Raw genomic sequence first — 20,523 nt, 5'->3', positions numbered from 1 at the left:
ACCAGTGGGTACTGGCAGGTTCCTGTGGCAGAAGCAGACAGAGAAAAGACCGCGTTTACAACACCAATGGTCCTCAGCAAGTTCAACTGCATGCCAAACTGGGCTCTGCAACGCCCCAGGAACCTTCCAGCAGTTAATGGAGTGTTGCCTAGGACACAAAAACTTTGAAACCGTCCTGCTGTACCTAGACAACGTAATTGTCTACTCGAAGACATATGAAGACCACCTGGAGCACCTGGCCGAGGTGTTCGAAGGCACTGTCAAGGAAATACTGGCCAAGACCCTCCACTATCAAGGAAGTGCGGCAGTTCCTCGGGCTGGTAGGCTACTACAGGAGATTCATCAAGGGTTTCACCAAGATAGCAGCACCCATGCAGGACCTCTTAGTGGGCCAGTCCAAGAAGGTCAAGAACCCAAAACCTCCATTCAAATGGGATAAACCAGAAGATAAATCTTTCACTCGACTGAAAATGGCTCTTACTGGAGACGAAGTCCTGGCCTACCCCGACTATGGCCAACCCTTTATACTCCATACAGATGCCAGCAACGTAGGATTGGGAGCGGTGCTGTCCCAGGTACAGCAGGGCAGAGAGAGAGTGATTGCCTATGCCAGCAGGAAGCTTCATCCTACGGAAAGGAACCAAGACAACTATAGTTTCTTCAAGTTGGAGTTTTTAGTCATAGTCTGGGCTGTAACAGAGCGCTTCAAACATTACCTCGCCTCCTCCAGATTTACAGTCTTCATGGATAACAACCCACTGACGCACCTGGAGACTGCGAAGCTTGGTGCCCTAGAACAACGATGGATGGCTCGACTGTCTAACTACGAGTTTACCATCAAGTATCGGGTGGGGCATAAAAACACAAATGCTGATGCGCTGTCCAGGATGCCCAACTTGCCAGATGGGGAGAAGACCCGGAAGAGCTGGAGGAGATAGAGCTACCCGCTTTCCATCATCACGGGGTGACCCAGTGCTCCCACTGTGTGAGGGACAAGAGCTCCGCCAACAGAGAGGCCACGTTCCACCCATTGCCCCACCATGGGTGGGCAGAGACGCAGGATAGCGACCCGGCTGTCCACCTGGTAAAGGAGTTGCTGACACAAGCTGACTCGCATCCTGATCCAGATGCTCCACAGGAGACCCAACAGTTGTGGAAGGAGAAGGGCAAGCTGTTCATCTACGAGGGAAAGCTGTGTCGAAGAAGCATCAACTCATGGACACACAAACTGGTCTGACAGGTGGTAGTCCCGAGGCAGGATGCGCCAATGGTCTTAGAAGCGTACCACGATGGAGCGGGACACTTCGGGTGGAAGAAGTTGGAAGTCCTGCTACGTGAGCAATTCTACTGGGTTGGCATGAGGAAAGCAATCGAGAGATGGTGTCGAGAATGTGGTCCATGCAACCTGAGACGAAAAGACCGTGATAGCCAGAGGACTCCCCTGCAGCCCATAATCACCAAACAACCACTTGAACGGATAGCCTTGGATCACGTGAAGCTGGCCCCAAGCCGGTCGGGCTATGTCTACACTCTCACCATAGTTGACCACTACTCCCAGTTCTTGGTAGTAGTGCCAGTGAAAGACCAGACGGCTCAGACGGCAGCCAAAGCGTTCCAACAGCACTTTTGTTGCCCGCATGGTTACCCTGAATGAGTGCTTACCGACCAAGGTCCGGCCTTTGAAGCAGAGGTCCATGCAACCTGAGACGGAAAGACCGCGATAGCCAGAGAGCTCCCCTGCAGTCCATAATCACCAAATAACCACTTGAACTGATAGCCTTGGACCACGTGAAGCAGGTTGGGCTATATCTACGCTCTCACCATACTAGACTACTACTCCCAGTTCTTGTTAGTAGTGCCAGTGAAAGATCAGACGGCTCAAACAGCAGCCAAAGCGTTTCAACAACACTTTTGTCGCCTGCACGGTTACCCTGAATGAGTGCTTACCGACCAAGGTCCAGCCTTCGAAGCAGAAGTGTTCCAGGAATTCTGTAACTTGTACGGCTGCAAGAAAATAAGGACGACGCCGTATCATCCCCAGACCAATGGGTTGTACGAGAAGATGAACCAGGTGGTAATAGACCTGTTAAAGACGTTGCCCCTTGAAGAACATAGCCTGTGGCCAGAGAAGTTACCAGATTTGGTCGACCTATATAACCACATCCCGGTGAACTCCACCAACTGTACACCCGCTTATCTGATGAGAGCAAGACCTGGTAAGCTACCCATTGACTTAGACATGGGAGTTTTAACACCAGAGACGACATCACCAGATGCAGATTGGAATACCGAGAGGCAGCAACAATACCGCAAGGTACAAGAATGTGTTGAGAGAAGTTTGTCCCAGGCGAGACAGATGCAAGAGAAAACGTATAATCAGCACGCATCTGCCGTTCCCTTATCACCTGGAGAACAGGTGTGGCACCCCAGGGGTCTGGTTTTCCACAGTAACAGCAATGTTATGTCTGAGAGCAGGTGGGAGGTCTCTTGGTCAGGGATCCTATGCATGCCACACCTCCTGCCCAGTCCTGGGAGGGGAAGAACTTCCCCTATATAAACCTAGGGCTGAGGCAGGGTGAGTGAGTAGAGAAGAAGCAGAGAAAAGAAGCAAATATAGGAAGAAACAACAGGAGCTCTGTGGGAGCAGTGTTACAAGGAGTCAGGGGCTGGCAGCTGCAGAGCTCGCCCTGACTGAGAAGTTATCACCGGACCCGGAGTCCGAGGCTGTGGGGACTAACTCCTATCCAGCAGCAGAAACCGACCGGCAGGGGATTGCAGGTCCTCTGGCCCAGAAACCCAAAGGCCCCGAGTCACCGGCCATACGGGTGAGCACCACACGGTACACTCAGGGACGTGGGCTACTTATACCCGCCTCTAGCAAGGTAGCCAGAAGAGTATCGTTAGTTTGGGAGGCCTACAACTCCGCCTGGCCAGGGGAGATCCCATCTGCTCAAGGACTGACCAGGCCCCAATCGCTAGCCAGTACTCCGGGAGGGTCTATCTTTGTCACCAGTAAAGACCCTGAACTACACAGTACCGTCTCCGAGTGGTTCCTGCTACCCCCATCATCCACGTCGGCTGCCCTGAGGCCATACCCCTCCCGTTGGGGGTTATACTATCACGCTGCACAATCCTACCACCGGCCTCAGCGGTCTGCCCTGCAGCAGCAGCTCCCTGGCTGCACTCAACGGGTGGCGTAGTCGTCCAACATCTACCGCTAAAACAGCGCCACTTAGTCTGACTCCCTGGGCACGGACCGGATCACCGCCACGAGACTACAACCCTCAACAGATCCGGCTCCGGGTAAGCTCCCACGTGCACAACGCAGCGCGACACAGGCCCAGGGGCGCGTCACAGGTATTTAAGAGGAAGAGACGAGTCCATAAATTAGATGACCAGTGGGAGGTTGAGCCATACACCGTCCTACCCTCGAATTACGATAACACCAAAGTGTGCCTCATCAGTAAAGATGGAGGGGAAACTTCAGCGGCAGTCTCAAGAGACCACCTGAAGATATGTCCTGAACAATTGAAACACACAGAAGAACACCAAGACAGCCCTCAGCCCAAAGAAAAAGTGGAGGAAACGGCCCTAGACAGTCCTTGGAGCATTTCCCCGGTCTTGGACGCAGGTGAACAGAGCAATTGTGGTACCTGTCCTGACCTTTCTCCAAGCGGCCTCACCGGAAGCTGCAGAGGCTCCAGAACATCTGGAAGACCAGTCGGCCCCAGAGACAGATGCTTCATCAGCAGCAGATCAGGAGAATCTACCCTCTGCTAGCAGTGAACCTGTCGTACCCAGGGTGAGTCAAAGAATTTGTAGGAGATTACCCAGCCTACCGGTGTTACCTCAGACTACTCGTAGTGTAGTTCACACTGAACCCACCATACCAGGGGTAGACACTAGGGACCAGGGTAGGTCAGTGACAACAAATGTACTACGTAGCTCGACCCGGAATACTAAAGGTCAGCTCCCTGCCAGCTGGAGGAACTAAAGTGTATGTTATATATAGTTATAACCGTTAAATAATCCTGGATATATATATTTGTTAAATTTATGGACAATTGGACTACAGAACTAGGTGTGGTCAGGACAATGTTGAAAATAGTTAATAAGTGGCCTTGAAAATAAACCACAGGCGTGGCCGAAGACCAGGCTGAACGACAGTGTGCCCTGAAGCCACACCTAGGGATGATACACAAAGTGGGTTGATGCGGTTCCCACCAGCCAAACTTCAGCTATCCGTAAAAAGACAATTCCCGGATTGTGGCATAAAGACTTTTATTTTAATAGCAATTTATTTTAACTTTTTTTTTTTTTACATGGAGCACAGACGGAGGATTGCTCTCCTGTCAGTGTATAAAGTGATGCCGGGTGATCAGATCGCCGTGGGACACTCGTGATGATGGCGGTAGGTGAGTATGAAGTGTTTTTTATTTTAGTAGCAATTTATTTTAACTTTTTTTTTTTTTTTTACACAGAGCACAGATGCCGGCTGAAGAGACTACCCCTCAGCCGTGCCTGCTTCTGCTGTTATCAGAGGGAGCGGCTGTAGGATGATGGGAAGAGTAGTCTCCCGCGTCGATAAAATGAAAAATCCTATACTCCCCTCCCGTGCCAGCTCCATTCCAGCGGTGTCAGCATTCGTGGTCCTGGGGCTGTGATGCGGTGGGAATGACATTTGATGCCCAGCGCCCAATCAGTGCTGGCGTCACTAGCCCCGCCTTTGGATGAACTGAACATGAAGAGGAAGTCCGGGATGCAGTTGATCTCTCACTTCCTGTTCATGTTTGTCCAAAGGCGGGGCCAGTGATGCCAGCGCTGATTGGGCGCCGGGGTCACATATCATTCTACCGCATCACGAGTGCCGACACCACTGGAATGGAGCCAGCACGGGAGGGGAATATAGTTTTTTTTAATTTTATCGGGGCCAAACATTTAGTTTAAGGAGGGGTTGTCCTAGTAGTGGACAACCCCTTTAAGGCCTCATTTAGACATACTTGTTGTATCCATGAGTAGAATTCATTATATTTTATGCTGTTATTTACATTCAAAATTTTTTCCGACAGCACAGATGAAAGGGGCCAATATAAGTCTATGGGTCAGTAAAAAACACGATGGGGTTGGTGTGTGATCTGTGTGCCGCCCGTGTTTAAAATTGCAAACCCTTATGACAGCAGTACCATTTTCTTCTTGTATGTGTTTAAACACGGATGTGTGAATGAGGCCTTAAAGACAGCAGACATGAAGGACGACCCTGTTCTGTCTTTTTTTTTCAAATAATAAACTTATTCATGGAAATCAGACCAAACGTGTATGTCACCGATCCTTTTTTTTCAAGCCATTGATTGCATGAATGCCACCCTACTCTATAATATGTCCGTGTGTTATCTGCTAAATAATGTACAGCACATGTACAGGAAAATCAGACATGGGGCCTAAGCTAAATAGAAGTATAGGACCACACCCCAAAAAATAGATTGAAAATAGAAAAGTGTTTTAAAGCATTTTAGAAATTTAAATTGAACCTGTCACCAGTTTTCAAGTCTCTCAACAGATGCCACCACTGTTATCTGCCCTGAGCTGCATTACATAAACGTTTATATTTTCTCCTGAATCCCCCTGTATACCCCCCAAAAAACATTTGAATTGAATTGCTCCCACATTGTATTTCAATGAGTATTGGCTGGTCCGATGGGCGTCATCGCAGCAGTGTCTGTGCCTCCTCTCTGCTCCTAGTCGCCGTCCTCATGCTCTGATTGATGTGGATGACTCGTCCTGCATCATTCACATAGTGCAATGAAATCTTGTGCAGTAGCATTGTCAGCCCTACTGCGGGCCGCACTTTCACCCCGGCCGAGAAAGTGCGCCTGTGCGGGACAGCAATGCTGCTGCGCAAGATTTAGCTGTGCTACATGGCTGATAAAGGACAAGTCATCCACATGGATCAGACCTGGAGGGCAGGCTTTAGAAGCATAAAGGAGGCACAGACACCGCAGTGATGACGCCAATTGGACCATCCTCATTTAATGCAGGTGTTATGGTGCCTCAGCCAGGTAGTTATGGGTGAGCTCTAGCCCTTGCTCGCTCTGGCACCCTACAGACAATACGTGTCCTCCCTCTGATGTGTGGCTGTGTATGTGGTGCTCTCCACTTACTTCAGACCATCCGATCGTGGTTGTCTCCAGGCATTTCTCTTCTGGGACCAGGGCAGCAATAGATTCAGAGGACAGGAGGTTCTTAACCATAACTGGGACTTTACTTGGGGAAGAGGAATATATACAGTATTTACAGGCAGATATAATGGATAAGGCCCGACAGGTTGTCACAGGCGCTGGAAACATCTTCAGCCCTGGTTCCCTCTAAGTGAAGCATCTCTATGACTCTATTCTCTAGCCCAAAAGAATCTTCCTCACCAGCAACAGTGTATCCGGATCCTATATCTCCCCACGACTTAGCCTGAGTCCTATCTTCCACTGCTGCCTGCAGACTGAAAGTGCCCTGGGTCCTCAATACTTCCTTTGAGTTTCTCTGACTGGCTAACAGGACTCTTGCGTAGGGAGATCTTCACACTGGTGATCCTACTGTCTGAGGGTACGGAGCTGCCGTCTACCCTAGCAACAACTATATTAGGCTGTCTGTAAGGTTCACTGTCCAAACTCTCACTAAGTTCTTTCTGGAAACTCACCACAGGTTTCCTAAAGTGCCCACCCTCTATGAGCTGCCCTCACACACTTAACTCTTCACTGCCATACATGTCTGCAGACAGTGGCATCTTGTGGCTGGTTAGAAGTAGTGCAGCCCACTCGAGTCTCGACCGCCATGTGCCATCGTCGTTCGGGGCTTTCAACTCAGCTTCTCAACTTTCATGCGTTGAGAAGAAAATGGCACTTGTCACTCCCCGAGGATACGCTTTCTGCACATCTGGCTCTGCCTCTTCCTAGGCCGAATTTCTGATGCGACCGCGCGTCACACATCACTCTCAGCGGCTCCGCCTTCAGCGGCGCCTCCTTCCTAGGCGCACTGATAGTCACTGGGCCGTACTTCACTCTGCTCCGTACCCTCTTCTTCACCGTACCTTCCATCCTGGGACGAATCTTCAACGCTGGGCCCATCCTCCTCTAGCCGGGAACTCGTAGGGGCTGGACATCTTTTTGCACTCTCCGGCGCCGTCCACTCCCACGATAGGCGGTTCTTCTCCTATACTTTACCGCCATTGTTGCCATCTTGGAATCCATGCTTTGGGTCGCCATCTTGGGCTGCATGCCTTCCAACACTTTTTCTTCAGTGTTCTGCGTCGGCTCTTCTCCGTTTTCTCCATGCGAGGAGCTTACATCCTGCTGACTACGCCAAATGTAAGGTGCCTCAGCGAGTTTGTCATGGGCGAGCTGTAGCCCCTGCTCACTCTGGCACCCTACAGACAATACATGTCCTCCCTCTGATGTGTGGCTGTGTATGTGGTGCTCTCCACTTTCTTCAGAACATCCGATCGCGGCTGTCTCCAGGCATTTCTCTTCTGGGACCAGGGCAGCAATAAATTCAGAGGACACGGGGTTCTTAACCATAACTGGGACTTTACTTGGGGAAGAGGAATATATACAGTATTTACAGGCAGATATAATGGATAAGGCCTGACAGGTTGTCATCTCCCTCTGATCTTCAGCCCTGTTTCCCTCTTTAAGTAAAGCAGCTCTATGACTCTATTCTCTAACCCAAGAGAATCTTCCTCACTAGCGACAGTATATCCGGATCCTATATCTCCCCCACATCTTAGCCTGGAGACCTATCTTCCTCTGCTCCCTGCAGACTGAAAGTGCCCCGGGGGCTTAATACCTCCATTGAGTTTGTGTGGCGGGCTAAGAGGACTGTTGCGTAGGGAGATCTTCACAGTGGTGATCCTACTGTCTGAATGTACGGAGCTCCCGTCTACCCTAGCAGCCACTATATTAGGCTATCCGTAAGGCTCAATGTCCAAACTCTCACTGAGTTCTTTCTAGAAACTCACCACAGGTTTCCTAAAGTGCCCACCCTCTATGTGCCCACTTAACTTAACTGTGCCGAGGACAGTGGCATCTCTTGGCTGGTTGCAAGTACTGCAGCCCACAAGGAATTATGTTACACTAAGCTCCAGACACACTCAATGTCTGATCATGGCACTAAGTTCCCCCCCTACTCTACTGACTGCACCACTGCAGCTAAGCCCTTAGCTTGGCCTAACAACAGTTCAGAGAGGTCTAACTCTGGGAACATTCTCTTTTAACTACATCAGTGCCAAAGGAAGGCTACGTCCTTCCCCACTACTACACAGGGTAGGATGTTTTTTTAGAGGGGTATATATCCATCTATCTATTATCCATCTATCATCTGTCTATTATCTATCTATATAATATATACTCACACACAGTACACATACAGACACATATGGTACATATATATATACAGTACAGACCAAAAGTTTGGACACACCTACTCATTTAAAGATTTTTCTGTATTTTCATGACTATGAAAATTGTATATTCACACTGAAGGCATCAAAACTATGAATTAACACATGTGGAATTATATACTTAGCAAAAAAGTGTGAAACAACTGAAAATATGTCTTATATTCTAGGTTCTTCAAAGTAGCCACCTTTTGCTTTGATGACTGCTTTGCACACTCTTGGCATTCTCTTGATGAGCTTCAAGAGGTAGTCACCGGAAATGGTCTTCCAACAATCTTGAAGGAGTTCCCAGAGATGCTAAGCACTAGTTGGCCCTTTTGGGACTCTGCGGTCCAGCTCACCCCAAACCATCTCGATTGGGTTCAGGTCTGGTGACTGTTGAGGCCAGGTCATCTGGCGTAGCACCCCATCACTCTCCTACTTGGTCAAATAGCCCTTACAGAGCCTGGACGTGTGTTTGGGGTCATTGTCCTGTTGAAAAACAAATTATGGTCCAACTAAACGCAAACCGGATGGAATAGCATGTCGCTGAAAGATGCTGTGGTAGCCATGCTGGTTCAGTATGCCTTCAATTTTGAATAAATCCCCAACAGTGTGACCAGCAAAGCACCCCCACACCATCACGCCTCCTCCTCCATGCTTCACGGTGGGAACCAGGCATGTAGAGTCCATCCGTTCACCTTTTCTGCGTCGCACAAAGACACGGTGGTTGGAACCAAAGATCTCAAATTTGGACTCATCAGACCAAAGCACAGACTTCCACTGGTCTGATGTCCATTCCTTGTGTTCGTTAGCCCAAACAAGTCTCTTCTGCTTGTTGTCTGTCCTTAGCAGTGGTTTCCTAGCAGCTATTTTACCATGAAGGCCTGCTGCACAAAGTCTCCTCTTAACAGTTGTTGTAGCGATGTGTCTGCTGCTAGAACTCTGTGTGGCATTGACCTGGTCTCTAATCTGAGCTGCTGTTAACTTGCGATTTCTGAGGCTGGTGACTCGGATAAACTTATCCTCAGAAGCAGAGGTGACTCTTGGTCTTCCTTTCCTGGGGCGGTCCTCATGTGAGCCAGTTTCTTTGTAGCGCTTGATGGTTTTTGCAACTGCACTTGGGGACACATTCAAAGTTTGCCCAATTTTTCGGACTGACTGACCTTCATTTCTTAAAGTAATGATGGCCACTCGTTTTTCTTTACTTAGCTGCTTTTTTCTTGCCATAATACAAATTCTAACAGTCTATTAAGTAGGATTATCAGCTGCGTATCCACCTGACTTCTGCACAACACAACTGATGGTCCCAACCCCATTTATAAGGCAAGAAATCCCGGTGACTACATCTTGAAACTCATCAAGAGAATGCCAAGAGTGTGCAAAGCCGTCATCAAAGCAAAAGGTGGCTACTTTGCAGAACCTAGAATATAAGACATATTTTCAGTTGTTTCACACTTTTTGTTAAGTATATAATTCCACATGTGTTAATTCATAGTTTTGATGCCTTCAGTGTGAATGTACAATTTTCAAAGTCATGAAAATACAGAAAAATCTTTAAATGAGAAGGTGTGTCCAAACTTTTGGTCTGTACTGTATATATAGAGAGAGAGAGAGCATACAATACATCTTTTTACAAACAGTACATATATATATATATATATATATATATATATATACATGACTATACAAATTACAGACATGATTTGCACATTTATACATTGAGCACATACACATATATACTCACACTTTTCTACAGACAGCTGGATTTCTTCGTGTGACTTACTTCCTAGGAGCCGGGGATTTCAGGTCCAGTGCTAGAGTAATGGTTGCACACACAGGTGTTACGGGTCCGGGAGGTGGAACCTCTGAGCTGCAATACAAGGGGGAAGTCCTTGTAAGGAAGCGGGTGACTCCCAGGGAGGGCAAGCAGGTAGTCACAGCAAGTGACGGGGACAGTCTCTGGGTAAGCGGCCAGGTGGTCACGGCAGGTGACGGGGACAGTCTCTGGGTAGACAGGCAGGTGGTCACGGCAAGTGACGGGGGCAGTCTCTGGGTAGATGGGCAGGTGGTCACAGCAAGTGACCGGGACAGTCTCTGGGTAGACGGGCAGGCGGTCACGACAAGTGACCGGCACAGTCTCTGGGTGGACAGGCGAGGCGGATACCTGACAGGTAACTGGCGGGCGCTCCCAGGTGAGCGGGCTAACGGAGACAGCAGGTAACAGGTGGGTAACTGGTGGATGCTCCCAGGTGAGCAGTCTGACAGACGAGGCAGGAGACTGGCAGGCGACTGGTGGACGCTCCCAGGTGAGCAGTCTGGCAGACAAGGCAGGTAACAGGCAAGTAACTGGTGTACGCTCCCAGGTGAGCAGTCTGACTGACGGGGCAGGTAACAGGCAGGTAACTGAAGGACGCTCCCAGGTGAGCGGACTGGCAGACAAGGCAGGTAACTAGTAGACGCTCCCAGGTGAGCGGTCTGGTGGACAAGGCAAGTAACAGGCTGGCAGGCAGGACAAGAAGTCAGGCTAGCAGCGGAACCTGAGGGCTGAAGCACAGGTGAGACACAGTGCAAACAACATTGCTCGGGCACCTCCATTATGGAGGAGGTGCCTTATAAATGGGAGGTCCTCCGGCAATTGGCCGGGGACTCCTTAGGATGGCGCGCGCGGTCCCTTTAAGAGAGGGGGAGCGCGCGCGCGCGCCCTAAGCACACTGCCGGGGAAGGAGCGCGTGCCGGAAGCAGCGGGGAGAGAAGCGATGGAGGACGCCGAACCAGGAGCGGGGAGGTGAGAGGGACGGCGTCTCTGCCTAGTACGGGGCAGAGACGCCGATGCTACAGTACCCCCCCCTTTAGGCCCCCTCTTTTTTTGGCCAGAAAGAAATTTTTCAAGGAGAAGCGGGGCGTTGATGTTCTCCCTGGGTTCCCAAGTTCTCTCCTCAGGACCAAACCCCTTCCAATCTACCAGAAAAAAGGCCTTTCCTCTTACCCTCTTGGAGGCCAGAATACTCTCTACCTCAAAGACGTCATCAGCGGAAACCGGAGCAGGAGGGGCACCTGGATTATTGGAAAAAGAGTTAAAGACAACGGGTTTGAGGAGAGATACGTGGAAGGAGTTAGGAATCCGTAAGGTGGCCGGGAGTTTTAATTTGTAGGCCACTAGATTTATTTGCCTGAGGATTTCGAATGGGCCGATGAAGCGAGGACCTAACTTGTAGGAGGGTATCTTGAGCCGTACATGTTTGGAGGAGAGCCAAACCGTGTCTCCCGGACGGAATTGAGGCGGATCCAGACGTCTCTTATCAGCATATCTCTTCATTCGCTCGGAGGACAGAAGAAGTGCCGACCTAGTACTCTCCCAAATGGTAGAAAACTCGCTAACAAGAGACTGCGCGGCAGGGTTGTCCACAGAAGCGGAGACGGGAAACGGAATCCGGGGGTGCTGGCCATAGACAACAAAGAACGGAGATTTGGAAGAGGACTCGCTCTCGTGGTTATTGTAAGAGAACTCGGCCCAAGGGAGGAGGTCCACCCAATCAGAATGGTGGGCATTAACAAAGATAGCTGGAGATAGCTGGTAAGAATCAGATTGATCCGCTCCACTTGACCATTGGACTGAGGGTGGTAAGCGGAGGAGAAGTCCAGGGTGACGTCCAGCAGTTTACATGTGGCTCTCCAGAAGCGCGAGGTGAACTGAACCCCTCGATCCGACACGATGTGGAGGGGTAGGCCATGGAGACGGAAGATATGGCGGATAAAGTCCTTAGACAGCTCAGGTGCACATGGAAGACCAGGCAGGGGAATGAAGTGGGCCATTTTAGAAAATCGGTCCGCGACCACCCAAATGACAGTACACCCGGCAGAGACAGGAAGATCGGTAATGAAGTCCATAGCGATGTGTTGCCACAGGGCAACAGGTATGGGAAGCGGCAGGAGATGACCAGCTGGTAAGTGTCTGGGAACTTTGTTGCGGCCACAAGATGAACAGGCAGAGACGAAGTCTACTACATCCTTACGCAGGGTAGGCCACCAGTAATGCCGGGAAATGAGTAGGAAGGTCTTTTTTTGGCCGGCATGGCCAGCAAGTTTAGAAGAATGACCCCAGTGAAGAACCTTCTCACGGTCAGGAGGCGCCACGAACGTCTTGCCGGGTGGAAGACAAGTCAAATCCAAGGGAGCCACATTCATCACCTTGGAGGGGTCGATAATGTGCATAGGCTCCTCCTCTTGGTCGGAGGACAGGAAGGATCGGGACAAGGCATCAGCTTTGACATTCTTGTCCGCCGGGTGGAAATGAAGGATGAAATCGAAGCGGGCAAAAAACAGACCACCGGGCCTGACGTGGATTAAGTCTCTGGGCATTTTGGAGATATGCCAGGTTTTTGTGATCCGTGTAGATGATCACCGGGTATAGAGCCCCTTCAAGCAGGTAACGCCACTCCTCCAGCGCCAATTTAACGGCTAACAGTTCTCAGTCTCCAATGGAGTAATTGCGCTCAGAGGAGGAGAAGATTTTAGAGAAAAAGCCGCAGGTTACTATTCTCCCGGATGAAGACTTTTGGGTGAGCACCGCTCCGGCTCCAGAGGAGGAAGCATCAACGTCCAGGTAGAACTGTTTGTTGCAGTCCGGACAGTGCAGCACAGGGGCAGAGGAGAAGGCTTGCTTCAGGGAAAGGAAGGCCTCCTCAGCTTCGAGTGGCCATACCTTGGGATTTGCTCCCTTACGGGTGAGCGCAGATATGGGCGCAGTCCGAGACGAGAAGTGAGGAATGAAGAGACGATAGTAATTAGCGAAGCCCAGGAATAGCTGTATCGCCTTCAAGCCCTCCGGACGGGGCCACTTTAGGACAGCAGAGAGCTTCTCGGGATCCATTCGCAAACCTGTCTGGGAGATAACATAGCCCAGGAATGGAAGAGAGGTCTGCTCAAAAAGGCACTTCTCGTATTTAGCATAGAGGTGGTTCTGCCTGAGCCTCAGCAGGACCTGACGAACATCCCTCCGGTGTGAGGGAAGATCCGGAGACAAGACCAAGATGTCATCCAGGTATACCACCACGCAGGAGTAAAGAAGGTCAACAAAGATGTCGTTGACCAGTTCTTGGAAGACGGCGGGAGCATTGCAGAGACCGAAGGGCATCACACGGTACTCATAGTGTCCGTCCCGGGTATTAAATGCCGTTTTCCACTCGTCTCCCTGACGGATACGGACCAGGTTATACGCTCCACGTAGATCCAGCTTGGAAAAGATCCTGGCGCCTTTAAGGCGATCAAATAACTCAGAGATGAGCGGAAGGGGGTATTTATTTTTAACCGTGATCTGATTGAGTCCTCTATAGTCAATACAGGGGCGTAGCGAGCCATCCTTTTTTTTGACAAAGAAGAATCCGGCTCCAGCCGGGGAAGTAGACTTCCGGATGAATCACCTGGCCAGATTCTCCTCTATGTACTCAGACATGGCCCGGGTTTCGGCCGCAGACAACGGATAAATACGCCCGCGAGGTGGAGTGGCGCCAGGTACCAGGTCGATCGGGCAATCATATGGCCTATGAGGTGGCAATGTCTCTGCCTCCTTCTTACCAAAGACGTCAGCATAGGTCCAGTAAGGAGCCGGAAGACCGGGTAAATTAGCTGGGGTAGGTGGAGGACGAATCGGACGAACCGGAACCAGGCAGGTCTTATGGCAGACCGGCCCCCACCGGAGTACTTCACCAGAATGCCAGTTCAACACGGGTTCATGTGTCTGGAGCCAAGGTAGACCTAGCAATAGGGAGTGGGAGAGTCCGGGTAACACATGGAAGGAGATTACCTCAGAGTGCAGCATTCCCACCTGCAGGGTTATGGGTTCCGTGGCGAGCAGGATGGTCACCGGAAGGAGTCTTCCATCCACGGAGGCGACTGACAAAGGTTCAGCCAGAGACTTGGTGGGAATACGGTATTTCTCAACCAGGGACTGGGAGATGAGGTTTCCAGCGGATCCAGAATCCAGGTGGGCGAGTTCAAAGTGACGGTTCTCTCCCCAGGAGATGGATACAGACAAAGTCAGGGTTGGAGAGGATTTATTTTTGTCTAGGGCGACCTCTCCGAGCGGGCCTAGACACTGGAGTTTCCTGGCCTCTCCGGGCAGAAACGAATCAGGTGCTCCTTACTGCCACAATAGAAGCAGCTCCCCTCGGCTCGGCGTGACTCTTGGCGAGATTTGACCATCTTGGTCTGGTCGATCTGCATGGGCTCAGGTGAGTGCACCCGGGGAGTGACAGAAGAGGAGACAGGTTTCTGGAAGGTAGGAGCTAGGCGGGGAAACCTTCTCTCACGGGTGGTCTCTTTGGTGCGTTCTTGAAACCAGATGTCAATCCGGGTAGCCAGTGACACCAGGTCATCCAGGGTGGTAGGAATATCCCGACCGGCGAGCTCATCTTTAATCCGACCGGAAAGACCCTCCCAGAAGACGGACACCAGGGCCTCATTATCCCAGGCAAACTCAGAAGCGAGGGTGCGGAACCGTATGGCATATTGGCCCACGGTGAGACTCCCTTGACGGAGACGTAGCAAAGAGGAGGCAGATGAGGTCTTTCGTCCCGGTTCATCGAAGACTCTCCGGAAAGCAGTGAGGAAAGACGACAGGTCGGACACCAGGGGATCCCCTCTCTCCCACAGGGGGTTAAGCCATGCCAGTGCCTCCCCAGTGAGATGGGACATGATGAATGCCACTTTGGCCCGGTCGGAGATAAACTGGTGAGCCAAGAGTTCAAAGTGCAGGGTGCACTGTTTATGAAGCCCCGAGCTTGAGCGGGGTCGCCTCCGAAGCAAGGAGGTGCAGAAAGCTGGGGTCCGGGGCAGGATGCCATGGTATTGGTGGGCAGCGGCGCTGCCGGGGTGCGAGTCGTGACACTAGCGGTGGTTGCTGGTGGAGCAGTCAGAGTGTCCAGGCGGGAGTTGACATTCCGCAGGTGATTCAGGATGGACTCCTGCTGGGATCTCTGACGGGAGACTTCATGGTATAGGTCAGAGAGCGAGGGAGCTTGGGTGCCACCGGGTTCCATGGCCCGAGCAAACTGTTACGGGTCCGGGAGGTGGAACCTCTGAGCTGCAATACAAGGGGGAAGTCCTTGTAAGGAAGCGGGTGACTCCCAGGGAGGGCAAGCAGGTAGTCACAGCAAGTGACGGGAACAGTCTCTGGGTAAGCGGGCAGGTGGTCACGGCAGGTGACGGGGACAGTCTCTAGGTAGACAGGCAGGTGGTCACGGCAAGTGACGGGGGCAGTCTCTGCGTAGATGGGCAGGTGGTCACGGCAAGTGACTGGGACAGTCTCTGGGTAGACGGGCAGGCGGTCACGACAAGTGACCGGGACAGTCTCTGGGTAGACAGGCGAGGCGGATACCTGACAGGTAACTGGCGGGCGCTCCCAGGTGAGCGGGCTGACGGAGACAGCAGGTAACAGGCAGGTAACTGGTGGACGCTCCCAGGTGAGCAGTCTGACAGACGAGGCTGGAGACTGGCAGGTGACTGGTGGACGCTCCCAGGTGAGCAGTCTGGCAGACAAGGCAGGTAACTGAAGGACGCTCCCAGGTGAGCGGGCTGGCAGACAAGGCAGGTAACTAGTAGACGCTCCCAGGTGAGCGGTCTGGCGGACAAGGCAAGTAACAGGCTGGCAGGCAGGACGAGAAGTCAGGCTAGCAGCGGAACCTGAGGGCTGAAGCACAGTGGAGACACAGTGCAAACAACATTGCTCGGGCACCTCCATTTTGGAGGAGGTGCCTTATAAATGGGAGGTCCTCCGGCAATTAGCTGGGGACTCCTTAGGACGGCGCGCGCGGTCCCTTTAAGAGAGGGGGAGCGCGCGCGCGCCCTAAGCACGCTGCCGGGGAAGGAGCGTGTGCCGGAAGCAGTGGGGAGAGAAGCGATGGAGGACGCTGCGCCAGGAGCGGGGAGGTGAGAGGGACGCCGTCTCTGCCTAGTACGGGGCAGAGACGCCGATGCTACAACAGGCCTGAGCCCTCTTGTCCTGCTCTCAGCCCTGCATCCTCCAGCCCCGCTGCATCCCTCCATCCCCAATGCATCCTTCCAACCCCGCTGCATCCCTCCAGCCCCGCTGCATCCTTCCATCCCCACTGCATCCTTCCAGCCCCGCTGCATCCCTCCAGCCCTCCTGCACCCCTCCATCCCCGCTGCATCCTCCAGTCCCGCTGCATCTCTCCAGCCCCGCTGCATCCCTCCACCCCCACTGCATCCCTCCAGCCTTGCTGCAGCCCTCCAGCCCCACTGCATCCCTCCAGCCCTGCTTCATCCCTCCAGCCCCACTGCATCCCTCCAGCCTGCTGCATCCCTCAAGCACTACTGCATCCCTCCAGTCCTGCTGAATCTCTCCAGCCCCGCTGCATCCCTCCATCCCCGCTGCATCCCTCCAGCCTTGCTGCATCCCTCCAGCCTTGCTGCATCCCTCCAGCCCCACTGCATCCCTCCAGCCAGCTGCATTCCTCCAGCCCTGCTGCATCCCTCCAGTCCCACTGCATCCCTCCAGCCCTGCTGCATCTGTATATCCTTGATACATCCCTCCAGTTCTGCTGCATCCTCCAGCCCCGCTGCATCCCTCCAGCACTGACCCTCCCTCAGGCTATGTGCACATGAAGCGATTTTAATGCGTTTCTGTGGCGTATTTTCGCTGCGAAAACCAATTAAAATCTCTTTTAATAGGTCTGCCATGTACTGCAATGCAAATCCGCATGTGCTGTGCACATCATGCGAAAATTTCAGCTGCTAATTCGCATTGCGGTAAAAACTGCAGCAAGACCATTTCTAGTGCGATTTCGCTGTGAAATCGCTGCCATTGACTTGCATTGGACCGCATAAGATCCGCATGACTACATGTAGTCATGCGGATCTTATGCGATTAATGCGCGGATGATATCCGGGTCTGGAGAAGAGGAGACTCTCATCCGACCCAGGTACCATCAACAGGTACCTACAAGTTAAAAAACTATAAAGTTAAAAATTAAAAAAAAATAATCATACTCACCTCTCCAGCGCCCCTGGTGTCCTCCCGGCGACGATGCGTTCTCCTCGGCTCCCAGCTGTGATCTGCAAGGACCTTCGCTGACGTCATTAATTCAGCTGATGGTCACGCGACCGCTGACGTCAGCTGTCAGGTGATGGTCGCGTGACCATCAGCTGACTAAATGATGTCACCAAAGGTCCTTACAGATCACAGCTGGGAATCAAGGAGAACGCATCGTCGCCGGGAGGACACCAGGAGGACATCGGGGACCGGCGGAATGTGAGTATGAATATTTTTTACTTTGCAATTCCTTTTTTTAAACTATTTTATGGTCAAACAATATAAATCCATGCCAGTTGCATGGATTTATATTGTGTGACCAACTTGTCAAGCACTTTTCCAAGTGATGCTCAAAATCGCTTGGAAAAGTGCTTGAAAATATACGTGCTTAACACGCGTGTAAAAAAGTTAAAAATGCTTCTCCCTTGCAGAAAAAACGCATGTCAATTCCGCATGCGTTTTTTCTGCCAGGGAGAGGAAAAAATGCATGCAGATTTTGGCGGGAATTTCCGCATCGTGTGCACATTGCCTCATTCTCTACTGTCTCGACTGCCGGTGACATCACAGCAGAGAAAGGAAGACCGGAGCTGCTATTGGAGGAGCTCAGGGCTGGAATGCTCCATAGTTCTGTTCTCCATCCTTAGCAATGGCCCCGCCCACCTCCTCTCATTGGTTTCTGTAGCTCCCTTGCTAGATTTCATTGGCTGGGGCTGTGCTGAAGATCTGGATCTGGTGGCGCCTCCTAGAGGGGTATGTAATTTACCCCTGGGAGACCGGCCTGGGGGGCAAATGACTCCCTGCCCCATGGCCCAGCCAGCCCTATGCAGCTTTTAATACAATTTGCACCTGTGATCGATCTGGGAAGGCGGTGTACCAATATGTTGCAAGAGGACTGGTAGGGTAACGGTGGCAGCCCTCTCCCTCTCCAAATGTTCTTTTAACCACGACGTCTAAGCGGTTAAAGGGAATCTGACAGCAGGATTTTTGCCATGTTAACAGAGAGCAGCACAATGTAGGAGCTGAGACCCTGATTCCAGCAATGTATCACTGATTAGAATATTAAATCAGTGTTTTATCACCAGGGGATTATTACTACAGGACTAGGTGTCTCGTGCCTCCTGGTCCAACACTGCCCGCCAGTGATCCTGTACATTTCCTATTTGTGCACATAATTCAACCTCTAATGTTTCCAGCTGGTTGATGAATGATGTTAAGAATATTTCTATCCTACAAACCTACAGCTAGCCACAAAAAGTGATATAAAATGATGGACACAAGCGAAGGGTTAATACTTGTTAACCGTGAACTGAACATTGTACAGTGACTTGAGTTTGCATTTCTGTAATGTTTGCCATCATGACTGATTAACCTTCTGTATAAACACTGGGTATATACATTTTGGGGAGAGGATGCCATTATAGATTTCATTTGTATGACAGTGTCGTCTGTCCAGCACCAGATCATCATCATCATCACTGAGCCCAGGTAAGATTTCTTTGCAAACTCCAAAGTGATGGTAAGTTATATGTCATCCATGTCCGACCACTGTGACCCTCGGCAATCAGTAGAACAATACTGTTCCCGCGCTAGGAAAGAGTTGTGGACCTATAAGTACTACTGTCCACTCTGATTTAAGTTCATCTATTATTTACTCTTTTTTTTTTAAAGAAAACCCATCAGGCGATTCATGCTACCCAAACTGAATCAGAGCCTGGCTACGCGATTGCAGCCACGGATATTATTCTCTGAAACGCTCCAGAGTTTGAGAAAAATTATATGTTGAAGATCCAGCCCAGGACCAAACTAGTCCTGTGCTTCCCCTGGCCGGCTATAGATCCACATGTGGTGTTCGGACCCGTAGGCTAAGTATTGATCCTATGCATCACTCTATGAACATGCTCATTGCACCACAGAGGGGCATTTTCAGCGAATAATGGGGGTCTCAGGTCCCAAACGCACCAATCTGTTGCACTTTAGCTAGTACTTATCATATACAGTCGGGAAAAGTATTTGATACACTGCCAAAGTTCACCCACCTATAAAGAATGGAGAGGTCTGTAATTTTTATCGTAGGTCACTTCACCTGTGAGAGGCAGAATCTTGAGAAAAAAAAAATCACATTGTATGATTTTTACATAATTAATTTGCATTTTATTGCATCAACTAAGTATCTGATACAATAGAAAAACACAACTTAATATTTGGTACAGAAACCTTTGTTACGATTACAGAGGTCAGACGTTTCCTGTAGTTCTTGACCAGGTTTGCACACACTGCAGCAGGGATTTTGGTCCCCTCCTCCATACAGATCTTCTCCAGATCTTTCAGGTTTCGGGGCTGTCATTGGGCAACATTGAGTTTCAGCTCCCTCCAAAGATTTTCTATTGGGTTCAGGTCTGGAGACTGGGTAGACCACTCCAGGACCTTGAAATGCTTCTTATGGAGCCACTCCATAGTTGCCCTGGCTGTGTGTTTCAGGTCATTATCATGCTGGAAGACCCAGCTAGGATCCATCTTTAATACTCTTACTGAGGGAAGGACGTTGCTGGCCAAAATCTCGTCATACATGACCCAATCCATCCTCCCTTCAATGCGGTGCAGTCGTCCTGTTCCCTTTTCAGAAAAGCACCCTAAAGTATGATGTTTCCCCCACCATGTTTCACGGTTGGGATGGTGTTCTTGGGGTTGTACTCATCCTTATTCTTCCTCTAACCACGGCGAGTGCAGTTGACAACAAAAAGTTCTGTTTTGGCCTCATCTGACCACATGAGCTTCTCCCATGCCTCCTCTTGATCATCTAGATCAGTGTTTCCCAAACCCCATCCTCACAGACCCCCCACAGGCCATGTTTTCAGGATCTCCTTAGTATTGCACCGGTGAGAGAATTCCTGATGCCTTGTTGATACTTCAGTCACCTGTGTAATACTAAGGAGATCCTGAAAACATGACCTGTGGTGGTCCGTGAGGATGGGTTTGGGAAACACTGATCTAGATGGTCACTGGCAAACTTCAAACTGGTCTGGATGTGATGTGCTGGCATGAGCAGGGG

At 50.8% G+C, this 20,523-nt stretch overlaps 1 protein-coding gene across 1 annotated transcript in view; it reads left to right on the top strand.

Moving 5' to 3' along the window:
• Positions 1–18,821: 18,821 nt before the first annotated feature.
• LOC141175821 (uncharacterized) overlaps positions 18,822–20,523 on the top strand; it is a 42,579-nt gene continuing 40,877 nt past the window's right edge. The window contains exon 1 of the mRNA XM_073659763.1: positions 18,822–18,959. The gene's annotated coding sequence lies outside the window, so the exon portion shown is untranslated. The remainder of the gene's footprint in view (positions 18,960–20,523) is intronic.

This window comes from Phyllobates terribilis, unplaced genomic scaffold (assembly GCF_046119375.1).
Source record: "Phyllobates terribilis strain yellow unplaced genomic scaffold, ASM4611937v1 Scaffold_14__1_contigs__length_39327217, whole genome shotgun sequence".
Taxonomy (NCBI): domain Eukaryota; kingdom Metazoa; phylum Chordata; class Amphibia; order Anura; family Dendrobatidae; genus Phyllobates; species Phyllobates terribilis.
The sequence above is the reverse complement of the archived record's forward strand: the minus strand, read 5'-3'. Positions and strand labels throughout refer to the sequence as shown.